At 46.6% G+C, this 23,384-nt stretch overlaps 1 protein-coding gene across 1 annotated transcript in view; it reads left to right on the top strand.

Annotated features, from left to right (window-relative positions):
* The first annotated feature begins 2,256 nt into the window (after positions 1–2,256).
* LOC144734575 (uncharacterized) overlaps positions 2,257–23,384 on the top strand; it is a 42,676-nt gene continuing 21,548 nt past the window's right edge. The window contains exons 1-3 of the mRNA XM_078616820.1: positions 2,257–2,365; positions 4,604–4,740; positions 8,125–8,316. The gene's annotated coding sequence lies outside the window, so the exon portion shown is untranslated. The remainder of the gene's footprint in view (positions 2,366–4,603; positions 4,741–8,124; positions 8,317–23,384) is intronic.

Here is a 23,384-nt window from a genome sequence, read left to right as displayed (position 1 = left end):
ATACCCGGCTGGGTACGGGTACGGGTACCCATTTGCGACCCTGGTGCGGCCGGGTACGGGTACGGGTAAGGAATCAAAACCTGTTTGCGACCTCTGATGTCGTCCCACGTCCGACCGCATAGCCGCATGTGGATTGATTTCAAACCGCATAACACGGCGAAGTTTGGGTGGAAACAAGTTTGCCGCGTACGCAACGCGAAATCGCGCAAAACGAAACAGATCGAGGGAGACCTGGAGAGTGAAATGGGCGGTCTCAAACCCCAGCATGACATCCTAGTGTAATAAAGGACTCGATCACTGGGTCTGTCTCCGTTGTCCTTTATTCGGGTTCTTTACACTTGTCCCACACGGCCCTCGCTCAGAGCCTCTCCGCTTGGCAGCTCCACAGCTGCCTTCGCTCCCGTAGCCTCCTCGCCTCTGCAGCTCCGCTGCAGATCCCCTGTGCAGTCCTCCGGCTGCCCTCACTGCAGCTCCACCGCTGCTCCTCGTTCCTCCGTGCTCGGTCACCGCTGGCCGACAGTGCCGAGTCTTACCCTGCGTGGGTGGCGATCTCGCCACTCTCCAACCTCCGCCCTGCGTGGCCTCACTCTGTCTCTATCTCCCACACTCTCCCGTCTCTTCCGGTATCTCTCCCTTAAGACCTCACCCCTCTCTCACACGTGACCTAACTCCTCCCCCCCATGACGTCATATCCGCGAGGCCGTTTACGCCCGCATTACACTAGCATGGCCTCTTGCCCCCTGACATGCCTTTCCATATCAAGGGCAACACATACATTGTCCATAATGAACGTTTTTGGGTTTAGATCGCGTTATTTATAAATGTGTCATAACCCTCCACCACCCGACACGACCAATCAGTAAAAAAGTGTCACGTTGACAAAAGACAAATTGTAAATGTTGTGGTTCCACGCTTCAACACACCGTTGGGCTAAAGCAGTGAACTATTTGTCTTTTGTCAACGTGACACTTTTTTACTGATTGGCCGTGTCGGGTGGTGGAGGGTTACGACACATTTATAAATAACGCGATCTAAACTCAAAAAGTTGATTATGAAGAATATTGGTCGCGAAAGCCTACCAGAAAGAACACCACGTACAGCATGCAAAAAAATCCACAACTGTTGCTCTGACATTGCCCGGCGAAAGGAAACGTGCGGATGCGATGGAGCCAATCCCTTCCTGCCCGCTCTCTGAGTCGTTCGTTCTAAGTCAAAATAACCGATTGTAGGCATCATTGTGGTGAACGCAAGCGGAGCCAAAAATACGCAGACTGCAACGCCTCTTTCCCAATATCCCTTCAAGGGAGACTGGATGTCGAGCCTCGGGTCGACTGTCTATTGATGCTTGTTGAACCACTGCCGCTGAAATGATGCGCTCGCAGAAGGCAGGGGGCGTGCGACTGATGTGATGTGTAAAGTAATAACGATGATTCATGTACGTAAAGAGGCAGATACGTAAATGTCGTGGCTTGGCTCTCTAACACACCGGTGTGCTGTACTAGTATACTACACTATACACTACACTATACACTATTATACACTACACTGTACACTACTATAGACTACACTATACACTATTATACACTACGCTATACACTACACTATACACTACACTACTATACACTACTATACACTACACTATACACTACACTACTTTACACTACACTATACACTACACTACACTATACACTACTATACACTACACTATACACTACACTACTATACACTACACTATACACTACACTACTATACACTGCACTACTATACACTACACTATACACTACACTACTATACACTACACTATACACTACTATACACTACACTATACACTACACTACTATACACTGCACTACTATACACTAAACTATACACTACACTATACACTAGTGCTGTACTAGTGACGAATTGGCCACGTTCTGTTTACGTGACAACCCTTACTCGTTGGCTGTGTCGGGTGGTGGTGGGTTTAACGACACATTTATACATTTACGCGATCTAACCCAAAAAAAACCTCTGTTGGAAGGCAAATTTGTCTCTTTGAAATGTTCTGGGGGAAGACAAAGGCGACTGGGCACGGTGTCGACCACCCAGCCAGCCCACGCGTGCCATCCATCGCAGCTACAAAACAGCACTTGCCCCGACGGCCTGTCGAGGCTACACTGGAGAGGGGGGGGGGTGTGAATCTTTGTCTTTGTGTGTACCAACAGCGCTCACGCCGTGTGCCGTGATGGGGGTGGTGCACGCCGAGTCACCGCGCGGTCGTTACCGCCTCTCGCTCGAGGACGCGTGGACGCTGTGCCGCGCTGCGGGCACAGAACTCGCCACCCTGGAGCAGCTGCGCAACGCGAACGCGCACGGATTTCAGGTGTGCAGGTCCGTGGCTCGCCCTTGAGGGTGTGTGTGTGCGTGTGTGCACGTGTGTGTGCGCGTGTGTGTGAGCGTTTGTGTGTGCGTGCGTGTGTGTGCGCGTGTGTGTGAGCGTGTGTGTGTGCGTGTGGGGAGCGGTAGTGTAGCGGTTAGTGCGCTGCGCTATGAACCTAGCGACCCGGGTTCGATTCCCGCTCACGGCCAACACCAGTGACGATCATCTGAACCGGTCCTGGGCCTCCCCTAGGTCGACTCAGCCTGAAATGAGTACCTGGTGTGGTGTGTAAACATCGCCACTGGGGAGACAAAGGCGGTCGGGCGTGGTGCTGGCCACCCACCCCCTCGTGTACCGTTCCGGCCTTCATAGGTGCTCGCTAACAGCACTTGCCCCTACAGTCTGTTAAGGCTATACGGGGGATCTTTGTGTGCGTGTGTGAGCGTGTGTGTGTGCGTGTGTGTGCACGTGTGTGCGCGCGTGTGGGCGCGTGTGTGTGTGCACGTGTGTGTGTGTGTGCGCGTGTGTGCGTGTGTGTGTGCACGTGTGTGTGTGCAAGTGTGTGTGAGCGTGTGTGTGTGTCTAAAGCACAGCAAGTTGGCACAGTAGGGGGCATAGGTGGTCCATCAGCCAGTCATCTCGGTCACCTCAGTCAGTCGACCCGTGGCACCTGCTGGGTCTGCCCCGTGACCTCCTGCCAGCGGGCGTTCGACAGTTCACGTGGCCTCAAGGTGCACATAGCCTGGCACAAGCGTCGTGGTGACGTCACCGCCACTTAGTGGCGAATGGCGGTTGATGTGTGTGCGTGCGTACGTGCGTTGAACCTGGCGACAATGGTTCCATTTCCTGCTCACGGCCAACACCAGTGACGATTATCTGAACCGGTCCCTAGGTCGACTCAGCCTCAAACGAGTACCTGGTGCGATGTGTAGTAAATATCGCCACGAGGGAGACAAAGGCGGCTGGGCGTGGTGTTTGGCCACCCATTCCCTCGTGTGCCGTGCCGCCCTTCATAGGTAGGTGCTCGCTAACAGCACTTGCCCCAACAGTTTGTTCAGACTACATGGGGGGATCTTTGTCTTTGTGTACGGTGCTCTGCGACACCCCAACTGAAAGCAGTGCAATTCTTATCAATAACAAATCATTAGCACTAATCATTCTTATTATTTTATTTCATGAAAAAAAAATCAACTGATGCATGATGTGTGATCATATGGTGTCCATGTCTACGCTACAAAACCTTGTACTGGCTTGCACATCAAGTCAAGGATCGAGCGCAAGATTGCTATCCTTTGACACCTCTCTGTCTCTCAACAATCTCTCGGCCATAGCTCTCCACCCTTCGCACTCCACCCTGCCCGCGGTAAACCGCTACACCCTACGGAGTTCATCATCGCACCATGTGCTGCTCATCGCACGATCTGCTGATGAACGCACCCACAGCCAAGCACTTTCCGTCCTGGCTGTTGCTGCCACGACCGGCAGCAGCCGTCTGGAACTTTCTCTCTCTCACACACACTGCTACACGCAAAAAAGACAAAGATCCCCCGTATAGCCTTAATAAACTGTAGGGGCAAGTGCTGTTAGCGAGCACCTATGAAGGCCGGAACGGTACACGAAGGGGTGGGTGGCCAGCACCACGCCCAACCGCCTTTGTCTCCCCAGTGGCGATGTTTACACACCACACCAGGTACTCATTTGAGGCTGAGTCAACCTAGGTGAGGCCCAGGACCGGTTCAGATATTCGTCACTGGTGTTGGCCGTGAGCGGGAATCGAACCCGGGTCGACGGGTTCATAGCGCAGCTTAGCGCTAACCGCTACACCACCGCTACCCACACACTGCTGCACACACACGCAGCAACAGCAGCAGCAGCAGTATCCAGCCACTATCATCCATCTTCCGGCCCTCACCTGTCCAGGCCCTCACCTGGTCTAGACTCTCACCTGGTCCAAGTTGTCACCTGGTCCAGGCGCTCATCTGGTTCAGTCTCTCTCCTGTTCAGGTTCTCACCTGATTTTAGTCTCTCACCTGTCCAGGCTTTGACCTGTTCAGGTTCCCACCTGTTCAGGCTTTCACCTGTTCAGGCTATCACCCATGTAGGCCAGCATGAGAGAAACGTTCAGCTCTGGCTCCACGCCTCTGAGTTTTTCGATGGAACAACGCATCCACTTGTTATGACGTGTATTGCTATGGTTGTTGTTGTTGTGGCTCTGTTGTATGCACCGGGTGTGGGCTGCAGGAGCGGCTGGGTGCAGGGTGGTGTGAGCGCCGTGCCGCGTGTGCGCCCGCTGCCCCAGTGTGCCCACAACCTCACGGGCGTCGTGCTCGACCCCATCTCCACGGCGCGCCTCGATGCGTTCTGCTACAACGCTTCAGGTGCCCCCCTCCCCCCCTACCACCGCCGTCACAACCACCACCAGCACCGCCACCATCACCAGCACCACCACCATCACCAGCACCACCACCGTCCACCAACACCAGCATAACCACTGCCGCCACCATGACCACCATCGGCACCACCACCGCGACCATTGCCACCACCACGACCACCACCGATACCACCACCACAACCACCACCACCACAACCACCACTAATTCGGAGGGTTTCTTGCCCTTCGCCCCCAATGATTTCATCTTCTGCTCTGCCCCCCCCCCCCCCAATGTGTGCAGACACTACTGACTCTATTGTATGTAGGGTGTGTAGGTATATATACCTACAAAAGAAATGTCTTTGTTGGGGGTGGGGGAGTGAAATTTATTTCGAATATTGTTAAATCAACTTTTTACCCCCACATCTGGGGGGGGGGGGGGGGGTTCGCTTTCCATAACTCTTTGTTTCATGCCTTCTGAAAGGCATTTATCATTTAGTTGATGGAATGCCGGGCATTTATGATAGAGATAATAGATTTAAAATATATGATTTTTTTTTCATCACGCTTGCACAGCACGGCTGTGCCCAATGCCCAAAATGCCAAGCGGCCAGCAGTAAGCAGCACTTATTTGCTGGACGTCCTTCCGCCAGCAGTGGCATGAGCATAAAGCAATATCAGAGCTGTGCCTTTAGCCCCTCGGAGCAAATTTTCTTTCAAACGTGACACAGATAACTAATAGTCTTTGGTTCTTTCGGTAAAGTCACGTGGGTATAAAATAACATGAATTAAATCACGACGTTTCGGGCGTAACACAAGCGCGTGTGTTTCCATGCAGTCACGAAAACTTAAAATCTAGAGAACTAATACTTTCTTAATCCAAAAATGTTAAGAAGAATAGGCTTTACGCTTTCTGGCGATAAACACATGCGTTATAAGATTTCAACCATCAAATAGATACCTGTTTCAGAGATTCACTTGGATGTTAATCGAATATTGGGAGAAAGGTCCCGTAGATATAACTGCTCAACCCGACCGATTAATACTTTGCATTGCCTTTGTGCTGTTCATCTTTTGGCGTTCTCTGGTGTGACACTGGTGAGACTAGGCCATAAAGAAGGCTGTCTGGTGTGGGCCAATCAGTTACGAAGACAATGCATGTATTATTAGGTCATGTGTGTTTGCATGTATGTATGTACGTGTGGTTAATTCAGACTTAATGCTTTGAAATAGGTATCTTTCGATTTAAAGCTTTCGTGACTGCAGGGATTCATCTTCTTGGCTCTTTCGGTAAAGTCACGTAGAAGGGAAATAATAAAATAATAGAAATAAAACATAATAAAATAATTATCACGACGTTTCGGCCACAACGCAAGCAGCCGTCCTCAGGTGAAGAACAGGTCTGCCAGAAAGACAGCGTCTGAATGGGCACCACCAGGCTTGGCAGCGTATATTTAAGCTGGGTTGTCATCGTTTCTAGGTATCTGTTTGGTGTTTGAACATATGTTGTTGTATTGCCATAAAGGGTAAAACCTATTCTTATTTTGATACTGGCAAAAGGGTCCAATGGATGCTCACATTTAGTTGTGACGTTAAAAGGACCAGTGACTTTGTTAAGTATTTCGCTTTATAACATTACACAGCACAGTGCTGTAATGATTATCATGTTGTCTGGAATTGAAGTGGAACGGGTGCTGCAGCCTGCCCTGTCGCGGTGAGAAGGCGTCGGTGACCCCGTGTGACCTTGTTAGGGGTCTCCGTGGCAACGGTGCATAAACAGACGCGACACACCTCACTTGCACATCCTGGAAATTTTTTTTGGGTAAAAAATGAATGAAAAGCCGGCCGGTGAACATCGAGCGAAGGGCAAAGCAGCTCATGCAAATCACAGCCTAGGGGTGGGGGGCGGAGCTCAAGATCGTGAGATACGAGTTCGAATCCTGATCAGCGTTTTTGACTCAGCAACTTGAATGAACGAATAATTGTTATCATCGTCATCATCATCATCAATGGCGTCATCACAATCATCAGCATCGACGTCATCATTGCTACCGTCAACATCATAATTGTCATTGTCGTCATCACCATCAATTCATCATCATTGCTCACTGTCATCATCGTGATCATCACTATCATCATCGTCATTATCATTATCATTGTCATCATCGTCATCATCGTTTCTATCATCGTCATTGTCATAATAATCATTCTCCTCTGCTGCCCCGACAGACCTGTTCTTCACCTGAGGACAGCTGCTTGCGTTGTGGCCGAAACGTCGTGAGAATTATTTTATTATGTTTTATTTTTATTATTTTATTATTTCCCTTCTACGTGACTTTGCCGAAAGAACCAAGAAGATGCCCCCACATAGTTTGGAACTCCCTGCCCCTCGACGGTCCATGATGTCCACTCCTAGCCCCCGTCCACGCCCAGTCTCGGAACTTATTTTTTCCTCTGCCTATGACCGACCGCTTCTCTCGACAAAATCAATATGCCCACTGTTTCTGTGCAGTGTCTTGAGACGCATGTGCAGCTAGACGCAGTGTAAAGCCACGTGGTGTACTATTTATTTTCTGTTGTCTCCGTATAACAAGAATAATAATAATAATGAAATCGTCACAAATCCCACCTCCGGTAATCTCGCCCAAATGTATGTAGAGCATATTCTTAGGTTTTTTCGGTAAAGTCACGTAGGTAAAAAATTAAAATTAATAAAAGTAAAATAAAAATAAAATAAAATAAAAATCACGACGTTTCAGAGGCAACACAAGATTCTGTCTTCAGGTGGAACCGTCACAGCACGATAGCTGTATCCCTCTCACTTGATACAGCTATTGTGCTGTGACAATAGCTGTATCCCTCTTACTTGATACAGCTATTGTGCTGTGACGGTTCCACCTGAAGACGGAAGTTTGTGTTGCCTCCGAAACGTCGTGATTTTTATTTTATTTTTATTTTACTTTTATTAAAAACATTTTTTACCTACGTGACTTTACCGAAAAAACCTAAGAATATGAATCCTTGCAGTCACGAAAGGTTCAAATCTAGAATGAATGTAGAGCTTCTTTCGCACAGTACGTAGCCAACCGTGATAATCGGACATACGGGGGAAGGACAACAAACTAAACACAAAATACTTGTTATAAACAAACGAGTTTTAAATTGAGAAACGAGTTATCAATTTAGAGTAATTTGCAGCACTTGCCAAAACCAGTTACGCTGTACGTTCATCCCTTGTTCTGCATGGGAACTCAATCGGAGGTGCGGGAATCCTCTGGCAACCATTTGCTCGAACGGATACCCGCCACTTGCAGAGCGTGTCCGCGGCCCCGGGTTTTGGTTGTGTGATCGCGACGCTTCGTGCAAAGCTGGTCGTGTTTGCCTTTCGCAGAAACCCGGGTGAACTCCTGTGACCCTTCGTTGGGAACGCGATCTCCACCGCTGGTGAAGGGGACTTCGGCAAAACCCGGCACGGAGTCGACGGCGACGCCAGATCCTGGAGCGCGGACGACTGGCGCGATTCACATCGCCCACCGCTCTCCAATTGTCAACGGCCTCCCCACAAACTCACGAGCAGCGGCAGGTCAGTGGGCGGCGTCTGGAGGGTGGACATCTGTGAAAAATAGTTTTTATCGTTAATCGGATTCCTCCAGTATAAATATTCTGATTCTGGAGCACAGTCACTCGTGGCACAGGCTTTGAACCTCAGTGACGTGGCCAACATATTTCTCTTTGAAACAAAAAAATCACAATCATCGTCATCATGTACATATGCATTTTTTACTTTCGCAATGTACGTGGCCAACCGTGCTAATCGGAGGTACAGGGAAAGGACAACAAACTAAACACAAAAATAAGTTCTAAAGAATTGAGTTTTAAATCTGGATGATTTAAAAGTTCCTCGTAAAGGTGTATTTGCTTCCTTTTTAATGTAGCTATGCATGGGATGAGACGCGGCTTATCACGTGGGATACATACTCTTAGGTTTTTTCGGTAAAGCCACATAGGTAAAAAATAAAATTAATAGAAGTAATAATAGAAATAAAATAATAAATCACGACGTTTCGGAGGCAACACAAGTCTCCGTCATCAGGTGGGACCGTCACAGCTAAATTTACTGCATCAAGTGAAAAAACCTAAGAGTATGAATCCTTGCAGTCACGAAAGCTTCAAATCTAGAATCATCACGTGGGAATTTATAGCAGCCAAATACCCTAAATGCGTGATGTTGATTCTAAACGTGGAGGGAAAAACCGGTGGACCTGGAGAAAAATCCACGCGACCACGGAGAGAGAGACATGCAAACTCCAAGTATGCAGGTGTCAGGATTGAACCCTCGACCTCCTGTATATCAGGCTATGTAGTTAACATCTCTCCACCGTGGCACCCCCTTATAACATAGTTCGCGTGTAAAATTCCAAGATAATTTCTTGCAATTTTGTTGCACAACACAGACGAGTGTCAGACCGTATGACGATAAACCTGGGCTGTTGAACTTGCAGCGCGCGTTTCCATCACCACGTTTTCCATTCTGAACTTGGCATGAAACTCAGCGTCTCTCCGGAATTCCAGGGAGGCAGCAAGGGGCCGCAGACAGCATCCACTGCTCAGTAACACATCTGACTGGAGTTGACAGGCGGTGACGATGGTAATGATATTGGAGTGCACGGGTGTGCCCAGTTCGTGTCAGTGAGGATTTCCATCCTGGGTAGCAGAGGCTTAAAACTGGACAGAGGAATGTGTGGTGCGATTATTCTTTTTTGTTGTTCCGATATTTTACGATGGAAAGAGTTGGGCTTTGGAGGCGGCCGAAACGTATTTAATTGCACGTCAAATCGAATCACCGGTGCATTTTGAAATAACACCGTGCTTACAGGGCGAAACCGTGAAGGAAGGCGCTATTTGTTGTTGTTGTTATTGCAACAACATGACGTGGCCCGACAAAACCACAACCGGGAGATTCCAACAACAAGATACAACAGAAAATCCGCGAACATCCATTCCAGCACGGTGGAGCCATGCGGAAGTGGTGACACGAAAAGGAGTAGGGCCCCCTCTCCCCCACTGCTGCCCCAATCAAGTGGGGGCCAAGCGCGGGGGGGGAGGGCGGAGATGAAGATTTTAATGAGGAGGGTAGACGGAGGGGAGGGCGGTGAAGATTTTAATGAGGGGAGATGGGGGTGGGGCAAGGAATAACCAGCACACACTAAGGGAAGGTGAAGGCACTGTGATGGCAGAAATTTGCTCGGGAGCTGACGGCCGATGTCGTCAAGGAGGTCTGCCGACCACGATGAGAGGAGAGGCTACAGGACGGGGACCAGCAAGGGCGCTGTGTAGCGCAGGCGAGCATAGTTCTGTGGGGGGGGGGGCGGGGGGGGGCGACGTTACCAAACACTCATTTCAATTATCTTCTTGGTTCTTTCGGTAATGTCACATAGAAGGGAAATAATAAAATAATAAAAATAAAACATAATAAAATAATTCCCACGACGTTTCGGCCACAACGCAAGCAGCCGTCCTCAGGTGAAGAATGAAACACCACCAAACTTGGAGCGTATATTTAAGCTGGGTTGGAGAGGGAAGAAGAGCGCCTTGACAAAATAATTTGCATATCAAGAGGAATTTATCATATTTATGGGAAATGCGTAGGAGGTGGGCGGGGGGGTTTCAAAGTCATATTATGCCCGTGCATTATGCAGGATTAGCAGCATTTTATTATTTCCCTTCTACGTGACTTTACCGAAAGAACAAAGAAGATGAATCCCTGCAGTCACGAAAGCTTTAAATCGAAATCATTCCAATTAATCACTTTGGCGATGTTGCTGCTCCTGCTGCTGCTGCGTTAGCAAGTGCTGCACAAGCGAAGTTATACATAAGAGAGCTTTTTTTGTGGGTTAGATCGCATAAATTTAAATGTGTCGTTAAACCCGCCACCACCCGGCACAGCCAATTAGTAAGGTTTGTCACGTGAACAGAACGTGGCAATTCGTTACTAGTACAGCACACCGGTGTGTTGGAGAGTAAACCCACAACATGTATAATTACTAGCACAGTTAACAGGAAATAAACTGCACACATAATCGTCAGCAACAGCGTGGCCTTAAAACATATATATGCAATCGGTGATGGCCCTTCTTCGTGGTGCATGAAAAAGGCCCATTGCCCAAAACGTCGCCGATTATAAATATTGTATTCTTGGTTCTTTCGGTAAAGTCACGTAGATGGGAAAAAAAAGAATACTTTTTTTTTCTTTTTTTCTTTTTTCCCTTCTACGTGACTTTACTGAAAGAACCAAGAATATGAATCCCTGCAGTCACGAAAGCTTTAAATCGAAATATAAATATTGTTTTAATTTCAAGGCATCGCTGTTGTTGTGTGAGTGTGTTGAGTTTGGTTCTCGTTGAGATGGAATCGGTCTAACACATCTGAAAACAAGACCCGCCTGAACAAAAAATGGAGTGACTTGAAACTTAGCGAGGCTTTCCCTGGACAATGCAATTACGTCGCTTTATATTCACACGTATTCATTGAAACGATCTCTGTACAAGGTTCACTTTTTGAACAACAACAACAGCAATGGCCATTCGCAAAGAAAATGCAAAGGCGGCCGGGCGTAGCGTTGGCCACACCTAAACCCCCGCACATCCGGTGAGCATGGTTGGCTATAGATTTGAAGCTTTCGTGACTGCAAGGATTCATATTCTTAGGTTTTTTCGGTAAAGTCATGTAGGTAAAAATTGAAATTAAAATTAATAAAAGTAAAATAAAAAAAATCACGACGTTTCGGAGGCAACACAAGCTTCCGTCTTCAGGTGGAACCGTCACAGCACGCTTGATACAGCAAGCGCTTGATACAGCAAGCGTGCTGTGACAGTTCCACCTGAAGACGGAAGCTTGTGTTGCCTCCGAAACGTCGTGATTTTTTTATTTTTTTTATTTTACTTTTATTAATTTAAATTAAAAAAAATTACCTACTTGACTTTTCCGAAAAAACCTAAGAATATGGTTGGCTATGTACGGTGCGAAAGAGGTCCAGCATGCGTACCATACCGAAGCCAGAGCCGCGCTCTTTGGGTGTGGCGAGGCGATGACTCACCGGCGCGTGCTGTGCTGCAGGGTCACACAAAGCAGCAGGCGTCTCGATTCTCTTGACAAGCCGAGGGGAGCTCACGATCTTTAAAAACTAAAAACTCTCCAACACACCGGTGGGCTGAAGTAGTAAACCAATTGGCCCGTTGTTTACGTGACAAACCCTACTGGCTGTGTCGGGTGGTGGAGGATTACGACACATTAATATTTTCTTGGTTCTTTTGGTAAAGTTACGTAGAAGGGAAGTACTAAATAATAAAAATAAAACATAAAATCATTCTCACGACGTTTCGGCCACAACGCAAGCAGCCGTCCTCAGCTGCTTGCGTTGTGGCCGAAACGTCGTGAGAATTATTTTATTATGTTTTATTTTTATTATTTTATTACTTCCCTTCTGCGTGACTTTACCGAAAGAACCAAGAAGATGAATCCCTGCAGTCACGAAAGCTTTAAATCGAAAGACACATTAATACTTACGCGATCTAACCCAAAAACCTTTATTATTAATAATATTAGTCCTGAAAGCCTACGTGTTAAACTAAAAACTAAAGTTTTGTTATCCACCAGGTGAAGCCCACTGAGCTATGAGCATTTTTTTTCAGGGGCGACCTGGCCACACGTGACGATAGGCAATTGAAGTGGCTCATAGCATCATCATCATCATCATAATAAAATGTTGGAATTTAGAGCAGCAGCCATTTCATCTTAGCGCGTGTTGTTTCTTAATGTGGAGGGCAGGAAAAATATGAGCAACCCGGAGAAAACTCAACGCGACCACCAACCACGTGGAGAGAGAGAGAGAGAGAGCACGCGGGCTCCAAATATATGAGGGTCTGGGATCGAACCTCCGTTTTCCTGCGTACCAGGAACCGCAGGGGCATTCGTTCGAAATTTTTGTTTGTTTACAATTTGTAATGGGGGCGGTGGAAAGAGAATGATCTTTTCCGCATCTCCGATTAGCACGGTTGGCCACGTACGAAAGAAGTTCGACGTACATACAATGCATCTTTGAACTTTTCATATTCTTAGGTTTTTTCGGTAAAGTCACGTAGGTAAAAAATTAAAATTATTAAAAGTCAAATAAAAATAAAATAGAATAAAAATCACGACGTTTCGGAGGCAACACAAGCTTCCGTCTTGATTGTTATTTTATTTTTTATTTTACTTTTATTAATTTAAAATTTTTACCTACGGGACTTTACCGAAAAAACCTAAGAATATTAATCCTTGCCGTCACGAAAGCTTCAAATCTAGAATTTGAACTTTTCGTTTCTGTGTTTTCGGCATCGACTGCAGTCAAACGGCGAAAAAGACACGGGTAGAAACCTGACGCGGCTCGATAGTCACAATACAATACTCCGTGGACTCATCGCGGCTAATTGCGGCTGCATCTCGAGTTGCCGCGCGGAAACGGTGCGCATGTTTATTTTATGGGCAGGCGGTCATCAGTCGTTGGCAGTGGAATAGAGGGAAGGTGCAATGCCTGGACTGGAGCAGAGAGACAGGGGAAGTCAACAGCAGCACGGGTGGCTGAGGGATGGACGTTGCAGAGGAGAATGGACCAAAGGTAGTCGATTTAAAGCTTTCGTGACTGCAGGGATTAATCTTCTTGGTTCTTTCGGTAAAGTCACGTAGAAGGGAAATAATGAAATAATAAAAATAAAACATAATAAAATAATTCTCACGACGTTTCGGCCACAACGCAAGCAGCCGTCCTCAGGTCCTCAGGTGAGGACGGCTGCTTGCGTTGTAGCTGAAACGTCGTGAGAATGATTTTATTATGTTTTATTTTTATTATTTTATTATTTCCCTTCTACGTGACTTTACTGAAAGAACCAAGAAGATGGACCAAAGGTTGTCGATGAGCGATGATGTGGCCGCAGCGGTAGCGTGTTTGCCGCTTGTTGCAGAGGTTTGTGGTTCGTGGTTCGAACCCGCCAGGCCGCCCCGGTTATTACCGCCGTGCGTATAAACCGCACAGATACACGCCATCTGCTTCCGTAATGTCATTTCAATGGAGTAGGCCATTTTGTGGAAGTGTCAAATTCCAAATAAAATACAAAAAAATACTTGCTTAACCCTCAATTCAGAATACACACGGAGCAGCATCGCACCCTAATGTCAAACTACTACAGACGGTGTCAGTAAACCAAGAGTGCATTCGCGATAGCCTTGCGGTGTATGAAATGACGCGAAGACAAAATGTACTCCATTATAACGACTGTCATCATTCATGAGAAACATGACAATGATGACGACTAAATTTCGATGTAAAGCTTTCGTGACTGCAGGGATTCATATTCTTGGTACTTTCGGTAAAGTCACGTAGAAGGGAAGTAATAAAATAATAAAAATAATAAAACAAGATAATAAAATACTTTAATATAATAAAATAATAAAATAAAATAATTATTTTATTATGTTTTATTTTTATTATTGTATTACTTCCCTTCTACGTGACTTTACCGAAAGAAGCAAAAAAATGATGACGACGACGCTGACGACAGTAACAACGATGCCGATTCTTAATGGACCTGAGTCATCACGTGCATCCGCGTTAGTGCGGTCGAATTATTATTAATTATTCGAGTTTGCAAGAAATGTGGACGAGGCCTTGAACAAACACCGCATGCCCTAGCCCCGCACGTGGGAAAATCGAGACGTGCGTGGCCGGTCAGTGCCCATGCCGTCACTCGATCTGGGTTTTTATTTTTTAAATTCATCATCTTTCCCAACCCCCTTACCTCCCCACCCCTCTTGCTCTAAGGCAAGTCTCAGCAGCGCAGGGCAGCGCTGCTGTGCCTTCCAGCCACGCTGACTGGCTGCTGTTGTTGCTGCCGCCACCGCTGCCGCTATTAGTGGCTTTATCCGTAGTTGGCAACGCCCAGAGGATGTTTGACGTTCGTCATGCTTTGAGTTCCGCGTATAACGACCTGCCCGGGCTTGAGCACAATTCTGAGATAATGCGCCGCTGTACACGAAGAAAGCGTCCCGTAGTTAGCTGTATCTTTTCTGTTTGCGCTTTTATGTTAAGCACGTTATGGTTAGTGTAACGTATATGTGGATATGTATGTGGGAGCGTGGCGCAATGGTTAGCGACCCGATTTCGATTGCCGCTCACGGCCAACACCAGTTACGATTATCTGCAGACTTGAGCCTCACAATGAGTACCTGGTGTGATGTGTCAACTTCGCCACTGAGGAGACAAAGTCGGTCGGGGTTGATGCTGGCCATCCCCCCCTCTCCCCTTGTACCGTTCCGGGCCTTCATAGGTGCTCGCTAACAGCACTTGCCCAAAAAGTCTGAAGTTTATAAGGGGGAACTTTGTATGTGTGTTGAACCTTTTTCGCACCGTACGTAGCCAAACGTGTTAATCGGAGGTGCGGGGGAAGGACAACACAAACTAAGCACAAAAACCAGTTCTAAAAAACATAGATATCCATATAGATGATTTACAAGTGCATAGTTCCAGTGCCACCCTAATATCGGAAGGAAGAGCGTTCCAGACTGCCGCAGATGCGCATCTCAAAGCAAAAGCAATCATCAGGTGAAATGATTTCACACCTGATGATGATTGCTTGTGTTGCAGTCGAAACGTCGTGAGAATTGTTATTGTTTTATATTTATATTATTTTATTATTTCCCTTCTACGTGACTTTACCGAAAAAACCAACAATATGTATTCTCAGTGTTTATAGTTGTCAAGAATGAGCCTTTTGCCTGTTTACTTTAGATGGTCACAAAAAAAACAACTCTCGTGTCTGCTGTCGGATTTGCTTTTGGGTTGTTCGGCACGATGTCCGACGTTTCGCAGCAGGAGCTTCCCCGACTTCATAAATTCATTTTCCCAGAGCAGCTCCCGGCGGAGAGTTGCGCGGCGCAACCGGGAATCGCCACGCTGCAGTCTAAAACATTGCCGCATGTTAAAAAAGGCCTTTCAACATCACATCTCTCGGTTACTGTGGACCGGTTTTTTTTCGAACCGAGATATCATTCCAAGTAGCAGTGCGCGCGTGTTAAAAGCGTGATGGGGGAGCGGTGGCGCAGTGGATAGCGCGCTGCCCTACGAACTGGACACGACCAACACCAGTGACGATTATCTAAACCGGTCCTGGGCCTCACCCCCCACCCCCCCCTATGTTGACTCAGCCTCAAATAAGTACCGGGTACGATGCATAAACATCGTGTGGCGCGTCGGCCTTCATGGGTGCATGCTAACAGCACTTGGCCCAGCAGTTCTGTGAAGGCTAAGCGAGGAGGGAGGGAGGGATTGGGTTGTCTTTGCAAAAGCTTAACATTCTGGGCAAGCGTCACGTAGAAGGGAAATAAAAAATAAATATTTTTATTGTTTTATTATTTCCCTTTTACGTGACTTTACCGAAAGAACCAAGAAGATGAATCCCTGCAGTCACGAAAGCTTTAAAACGAGACGTCTGTGGAGTTTATGTGTAACGAACCCCCATTAAATTTCGATTGAAAGCTTTCGTGACTGCAGGGATTCATCTTCTTGGTTCTTTCGGTAAAGTCACATAGAATGGAATTATTTTATTATGTTTTATTATTTTTTTATTTTTTTATTTCCATTCTACGTGACTTTACCGAAAGAACCAAGAAGATGAACCCCCATTAGCAAAAAATACTAATTATACATCGACTTCAATTTCAGGGGCAAAATAAGAAGTTGGCGTACGGGCGAGAAAGATAATCGATGCGCGTCTGACTTCCCCCCCCCCCCCACAAGGGGACGGACAAGTTCGATCGTGGACGATGTCTCATCATAAACGCGCCACCTACAACAATGTAGCTTGGGGGGGGGCACGCGCGGGGGCCAGGGCGTTGCTGTTTTTGGCTCCGCGAGAGATTTTTTTCGTTGTTGCTGGGAAGCTCTCTCTCTCTCGCTCTGCTTGATTTTTTTTGGCACACTGTCTAAAACTGGTAAGTCTGGTGGTGGCGTCTCTTACAGCCGTTCCCCTTCGGGCTGCTCACAGCCAACGCGGGCTGGTTTGGAGGAGTGTACGCTCGCTGCGTTTACAATATATATGTGTGAAGTGTGTAATATCAATAGATATGCGAGGTATGTAATAGCAATATATATGAAGGACACAATATCAGTATATATGTGAAGTCATAATAATATGTGAACTATCTAATATCAGATTGTACCCAGATTGTAAGTGTTATGGATTTGCTCTCCAACACACACACATCGGTGTGCTGTACTCGTGAAGAGGAGACGGAGACTGGTTTAAGCACTTCGTTATACTGGTAGGAACCTCCTGGTTACACCAGCCCACAGGGGATTATTCTGTCCGTCGTGCAGGGAGGGGCTGGGTGGGGAGGGTGGGGAGGGGCTGGGTGGGAAGGGGAGGGTGGGGAGGGGCTGGGTGGGGAGGGTGGGGCTGGGTGGGGAGGGGAGGATGGGGCTGGGTGGGGCTGGGTGGGGAGGGGCTGGTCACCCCGTGGTGCCCTTATAAAACTCAACGTTTAACCTACTCACGCCGGCTAGTGCCCGCCCTCACAGTCGGGCATATTTGCGGAATACACCACGCCGACGTTGACCCTGGCCATTGACCGAGCAAACCCAACGTTCCTACCAGCTCCCTCCGCAGGAATGTGTTTCTTCACACCACAGCCACACTCGTCCCCCTAAACCAGGGGTCGGCAACCAAAATAACAAGAAGAGCCATTTCTTTCCAATTCGGTACAAAATTCAGTATTTCAAGAGCCGCAATGCATCTATGTACATACGTACATATCGTCAAGAAGCAGCCCGTAAAGAGCCGCATGCGGCTCCGGAGCCGTAGGTTGCCGACCCCTGCCCTAAACCAACCTCGAACACGCGATTAACAGCTCCCCCTTTGAAACCCTCCAACTCCGCCCTCGTTCCTAATCCACGTCTCTGACGTCATTGCCCTTTAATCCCCTGACCCCCGTCGAGGGCGTTCCCGTGTGTGTGATTGGTGTGTGCTGTGTTGAGTGCGAAGATTGCGTGAGGGTGGCTCGGGCACGAATTGGCCACGTTCTTCTTATTGGTTCTTTCGGTAAAGTCACGTAGAAGGGAAATAATAAAATGATAAAAATAAAACATAATAAAATAATTCTCACGACGTTTCGGCCGAAACGTCGTGAGAATTATTTTATTATGTTTCGGCCGAAACGTCGTGAGAATTATTTTATTATGTTTTATTTGTATTATTTTATTATTTCCCTTCTACGTGACTTTACCGAAAGAACCAATAAGATGAATCCCTACAGTCACGAAAGCTTTAAATCGAAATTTGGGCCACGTTCTGTTTACGTAACAAATCTTAATAATTGTCTGTGTCGGGTGGTGGTGGGTTTAACGACACATTTTCTATTTACGCAATCTAATCCAAAAAAACCTATATTATGGATGATATTAGTCGCGAAAGCCTACGTGTTAAACTATATAATGTCAATATATATGAAGTACTAGCTTTACTACCCGGCTTCGCCCGGGACTTGGATTAACCACGCCCGGCCTACTTTGTCTCCCCAGTGGTGATGTTCACACACCACACCAGATACTCGTTTGAGGCTGAGTCCACCTAGGGGAGGCTCAGGACCGGTTCAAATAATCGTCACCGGTGGTGGCCGTGAGCGGGAATCGTGGTGTTGCCGTCCGTCATAGGTGCTCACTAACAGCACTTGTCCCAACAGCCTGTTAAGGCTTTTGGGCAAGGCCGTAATTATAATATATAACGAGGGTGACACATCCCCCCCCCCCAATATTCAATATGCTCAAAATGTCCCCCCCAATATATTGCTATAAAAATATAAAAAAGTTATAATAATTGCTATGCTATGTAAATAAAAACAACAATTTTCTCAACCTTGGCCACAATATCTGGACTTGTCTTCATATAAATCAATGCATAGATTCCTGTTTATGTGATTATGGTTGTGCTTTATTAATCCCTAATCTCAAACATTACATACAATGAAACAAGAAATGGTAAAAAAGTTAAAACGGAGCAATATAATACACTATTAGAAATTATTGTAAAAATAATAATAATAAGTCCATCCCATGTGTTAGTGAATTTTTTTAAATATTTTAGGTAGGAAATGGCAGGAAATGAGTTTCCAAATTTAGATTTGTTTTCCTGGTTGGGACCCCCAGACCCTTTGAAGATTTGGTCTCCGCCAATGTTGACTCCATGGCTACGGCCTTGCTTTAGGGGGATCTATGTCTTTCTTATTTCTAAACAAATACACAGTGGTGGCTCCGAACCCAGCGACCCGAGTTTGATTCCCGCTCACGACTAATACCAGTGGCGAATATCCGAACCCGCCCTGGGCATATTCCTGGGTCAGGAATTGGCAAACTTTAGGTGATGGAACCGAATGTGGCCCTTTAAGTGGCAACTTCGTGACGTTATTTATGAAGGAACCACCGTTTCGTATTCACCACGTGGATTTGCAGCTCTTGCAATAGAGAGGGTTTGTTTTTTTTACCGAATTCGAACAAAAAATGTTTCTTATTGTTATTTTAGTTGCCGACCCCTGCCCCTAGGTCGACTCAGCCTTAAACGGAGCACCTGTTGTGGTGTGAAAAACATCAGCATTGTGCTCTTAGCTTTTTTCGGTAAAGTCACGTAGGTAAAACATTAAAAAATACAATAATAATTCATGAAAATAAATCAATTAAATCACGACGTTTCGGAGGCAACACAAGTCTCCGTCTTCAGGTGGGACTGTCACAGCTAAATTTACTGTATCGTCACAGCTAAATTTACTGTATCAATACAGTATCAATACAGTAAATTTAGCTGTGTACTGTGTCAATACAGTAAATTTATCTGTGACGGTCCCACCTGAAGACGGAGACTTGTGTTGCCTCCGAAACGTCGTGATTTAATTGATTTATTTGCATATATATATTTTTTATTTTTTACCTACGTGACTTTACCGAAAAAAAACCTAAGACTATGAATCCTTGCAGTCACGTAAGCTTCAAATCTAGAATCAGCATTGTGGCCGGACAAAAGGTGGCCGGGCGTGGTATTGGCCACCCACCCCATCGCGTGCCGTGCCGGCCTTACATCGGACATGCGCCCTGATGCTACTCGCTAACAGCACTCGCCCCGACAAACCTGTTGAAGGCTACACGGGGGAGGGATCTTTGTCTCGGCTGCGATTCAAATACAGCACGATTGCTTCGCTGTCTCGAGCGCCCGATGCACACTGAGAAGAGATTTCGCGAGAGGGCAGTTGCGTGAAATGTCTTCATTGAAGAGGTGACGCTGGATTTAAATCGGAGTCGAGATCATGTTCCAGTCAAGTTGTTTCATGCGTCTGAGCCAATCACGTTTTGTTGCGTATTTGTACCTTGTGTGTGTGTGTGATGTGTGCACTTGTGCTTGCTTTAACACTATATATTCATGTCACGGCTGACACACTTTAGAACCTTCTGAGTATGGGGCCGTCCATAAATGACGTCACGCACCTAGGTTGGGGGGGGGGTCAGACATTTGTGACGATGTGTGACGAGGGGGGGGGGGGTGTTTGAGAAATGTGACGTCACATCAAAATGCGCAACTTTAAATAAATATAGACAACACGTTCTACTTAATTAAATATATACTTATTAAAATAAATGTTTTCTCCTACAACGTCAGAGTGCACCGCCACATTAAATACGCACTACAATGACAATAGTTTAAAGCGATTTGAAGCATGTTTTATTTTAAAAATGGAAATACGGTTTTGGGGGGGGGGGGGGGCAGAGCTTTGTGACGTCATATTTGAGGGAGGGGGGGGTCTGACTTTTCAAGCGGAGACTCTTCCGCGAGCAGTGACGCGAGCAGGCAATTGCAGAGCTGCGCCTGTACACACGTGCACTGTGTATATATTACCTTTCTTATTACCCCAAGCCTGACGACGCTCCTGGAAGCGAGAAAATGTAACCCGTAAAAACAAAGTTTTTCACTATTAATCTTTTATATGCGTGGCATCGGTTTTATTTTATTATTCATTTCTGTTTTTCTTGAGTAAGAGTTTCATTTTTTATCACATTGGTATTTTAAATTAAATATGAAATTTTTTTTTTCCTAAAAAGTGGAAAATTTTGGAAAAAAAATTTTCACGAAAATAAATTGTCACGCACAACGAGTCTGTGTGCAAAATGTCAGCTCGATTGGATCACGGGAAGTGGGTTAAAAAAACGACCGAAAGATTTGCACGGTCGTAAGCGCGCAAGCAAGTGAACTTAATATAAAGGATTTAAAAAAAAACCCAGCACTGGAACCAGTGGGAGGGTACACGTAACATAATAAATAAATAAAACCGGCGTGCGCAGTGTGTCTCTCTCGCCCCCTCCGTCTCTCTGCGTGGGACTAAGAGGACAGTGGTGGGTGTGGGTGGTGATGGTAGGGTAGGGAACGTGCCAAGATCTTGACACGCTCCCCCACGTCACAGGAGACAGGGGGGGGGGGGTGGTCCCCACGCGGCTGCAGCCACTCAGCTTGAATGACCCCCCAGCCAGCCCGCCCCATCCACTCGGAGGAGTCATTCGACACTGCGCGCGCTCGCTCGCTCGAGAGAGAGAGCGAGAAAGAAAGAGCGCCTCCGTCCGCCAGTCCGTCGCCAAAGACGCAACACCACCGACTCTCCTTGCCGTGAACAAGCTACAGGGGGGAGGGGAGGAGGTGCTAGTGGAAGAGGCAAATAAGAAACAGCAGCAGCGGTAGAAACAGCGGCAGACTTGGGTCGTCAATGAATGCTTAGAGCTGTTGGGTTGGAGGGGAGGACTTGGACTGGGGTTTGGAGCACTTCGAAGTCGGCGACTCGGGATCCCCGCGAAGTGGTGAGTTGCGATGGGACTTGGAGAGGGATCTTTGTTTTGTTTTCTTCTACTTCTTCTTCCCGTCTCGAGGCTTCGTAGCCAGTGGCGTGTCGCTCGCTGCGTTTCGTTCGAAGCTTTCGCGCAGTGCGCGGTGAGCGGCCACCGAACACCCGAGACGGTTTCAGGGCCTGCCCCTAGGTCGGCTCAGACTGAAATGCGTGCCCGCTGCGATGTGTGTAAACGGCGGCACTGGGGAGAAAAAGGCGGCCGGGCGTGATGCTTGCCAACCCACCCCCACCCCCGCCCGCCTCGTGTGCCGTGCCTGCCTTCAGAAGTTGTTGCTACTCGCTAACAGCACTTGCCCCCACATTCTCTTAAAGGCTATACGGGGGGTCTTTGTGCTGTTCACATGAGGATCGCTGATGGGGGCCGTGTCAGTGTTTTCTTTGCGTAACGAAGATAAAAATCACATGTATAGGCTTAACAGACTGTAGGGACACGTGCTGTTAGCGAGCGGCAGTTATGAAGGTCACACACGCACACACAGAGACTCCGACTACAGGTAGTCCTCTATTAACGATGGAGATGCGTTACGACGACCCCATCGTAAGTCAAAAATATCGTAAGTCGAAAATGGCATAGCCTACCCAGGAGTCTTAAAGAATGGTGATCATTTAGCAAAACAGAGCAATTAACAGTACCGTACTGTATAAACTATATACTGTATGTATTTATTAATTACAATTCTGTATTACACAGTCAAATGTAAAGTAAAAAAAAACAAGGTTAATTCTTAGCGTACCTATATGAACTGCAATTTAATAGAAAGTTTTTTCAGGAAACAATCCTATCTGCTAAAAAAAAACGTTTAACATGCATTCATATACGCTGCTGCGTTTGCCTGCCGGGCGAAATTTAAAATATTTAACAATTTTGTCGTATCGCCATCGTAAGATCGAAATATCGTAAGTCAAACCATCGTAAATCGGGGATTATCTGTCCTGTGTGTGTGTGCCCGTGGAACATTGTGTTTGTTACATTGTGGGGGATAATGTGATCTCAGTGAGTTTCGTACACTCGTTGAATATCGCGCCGGATCGGAATACAACGTTTTTTTTTGTTATTTACTCTGTAATTGTACCATAATTACAGGTTTCAAGTATATGCAGTCAACTTTGTGCAGCGTGCATCACCGTCGCATGTACAATGCGGGTAACCGATGCGAGGTTGTGTCCACTTCATATCGGCTTCATTGTCACATTCAGCGAACCCAGACAAAATTAACACTTTCGCGATCAATATCCATAACACGTGTGTCGTTAAACCCGCCACCACCCGACACAGCCAATTAGTAATGTCGTACGCAGATTGTAAATGTTGTGGCTTGGCTCTCCAACACACCGGTGGGCTGTACTAGTATACTACAAGATACACTCCACTACTATACACTCCACTACTATACACTCCACTACTATACACTGCACTACTATACACTACACTATACACTGCACTACTACACACTGTTCTATACACTGCACTACTATACACTACACTACACACTACACTATACACTACATTATACACACTACACTATACACTACACTACTATACACTACACTACTATACACTACACTATACACTACACTACTATACACTACACTATACACTACACTATACACTACACTATACACTACATTATACACACTACACTATACACTACACTACCATACACTACACTATACACTACTATACAC

This window comes from Lampetra planeri, chromosome 52, assembly GCF_965212315.1.
Source record: "Lampetra planeri chromosome 52, kcLamPlan1.2.h2, whole genome shotgun sequence".
Taxonomy (NCBI): Eukaryota; Metazoa; Chordata; class Hyperoartia; order Petromyzontiformes; family Petromyzontidae; genus Lampetra; species Lampetra planeri.
Note: the sequence above shows the minus strand (reverse complement) of the source record. Positions and strands in the feature narration are given on the sequence as shown.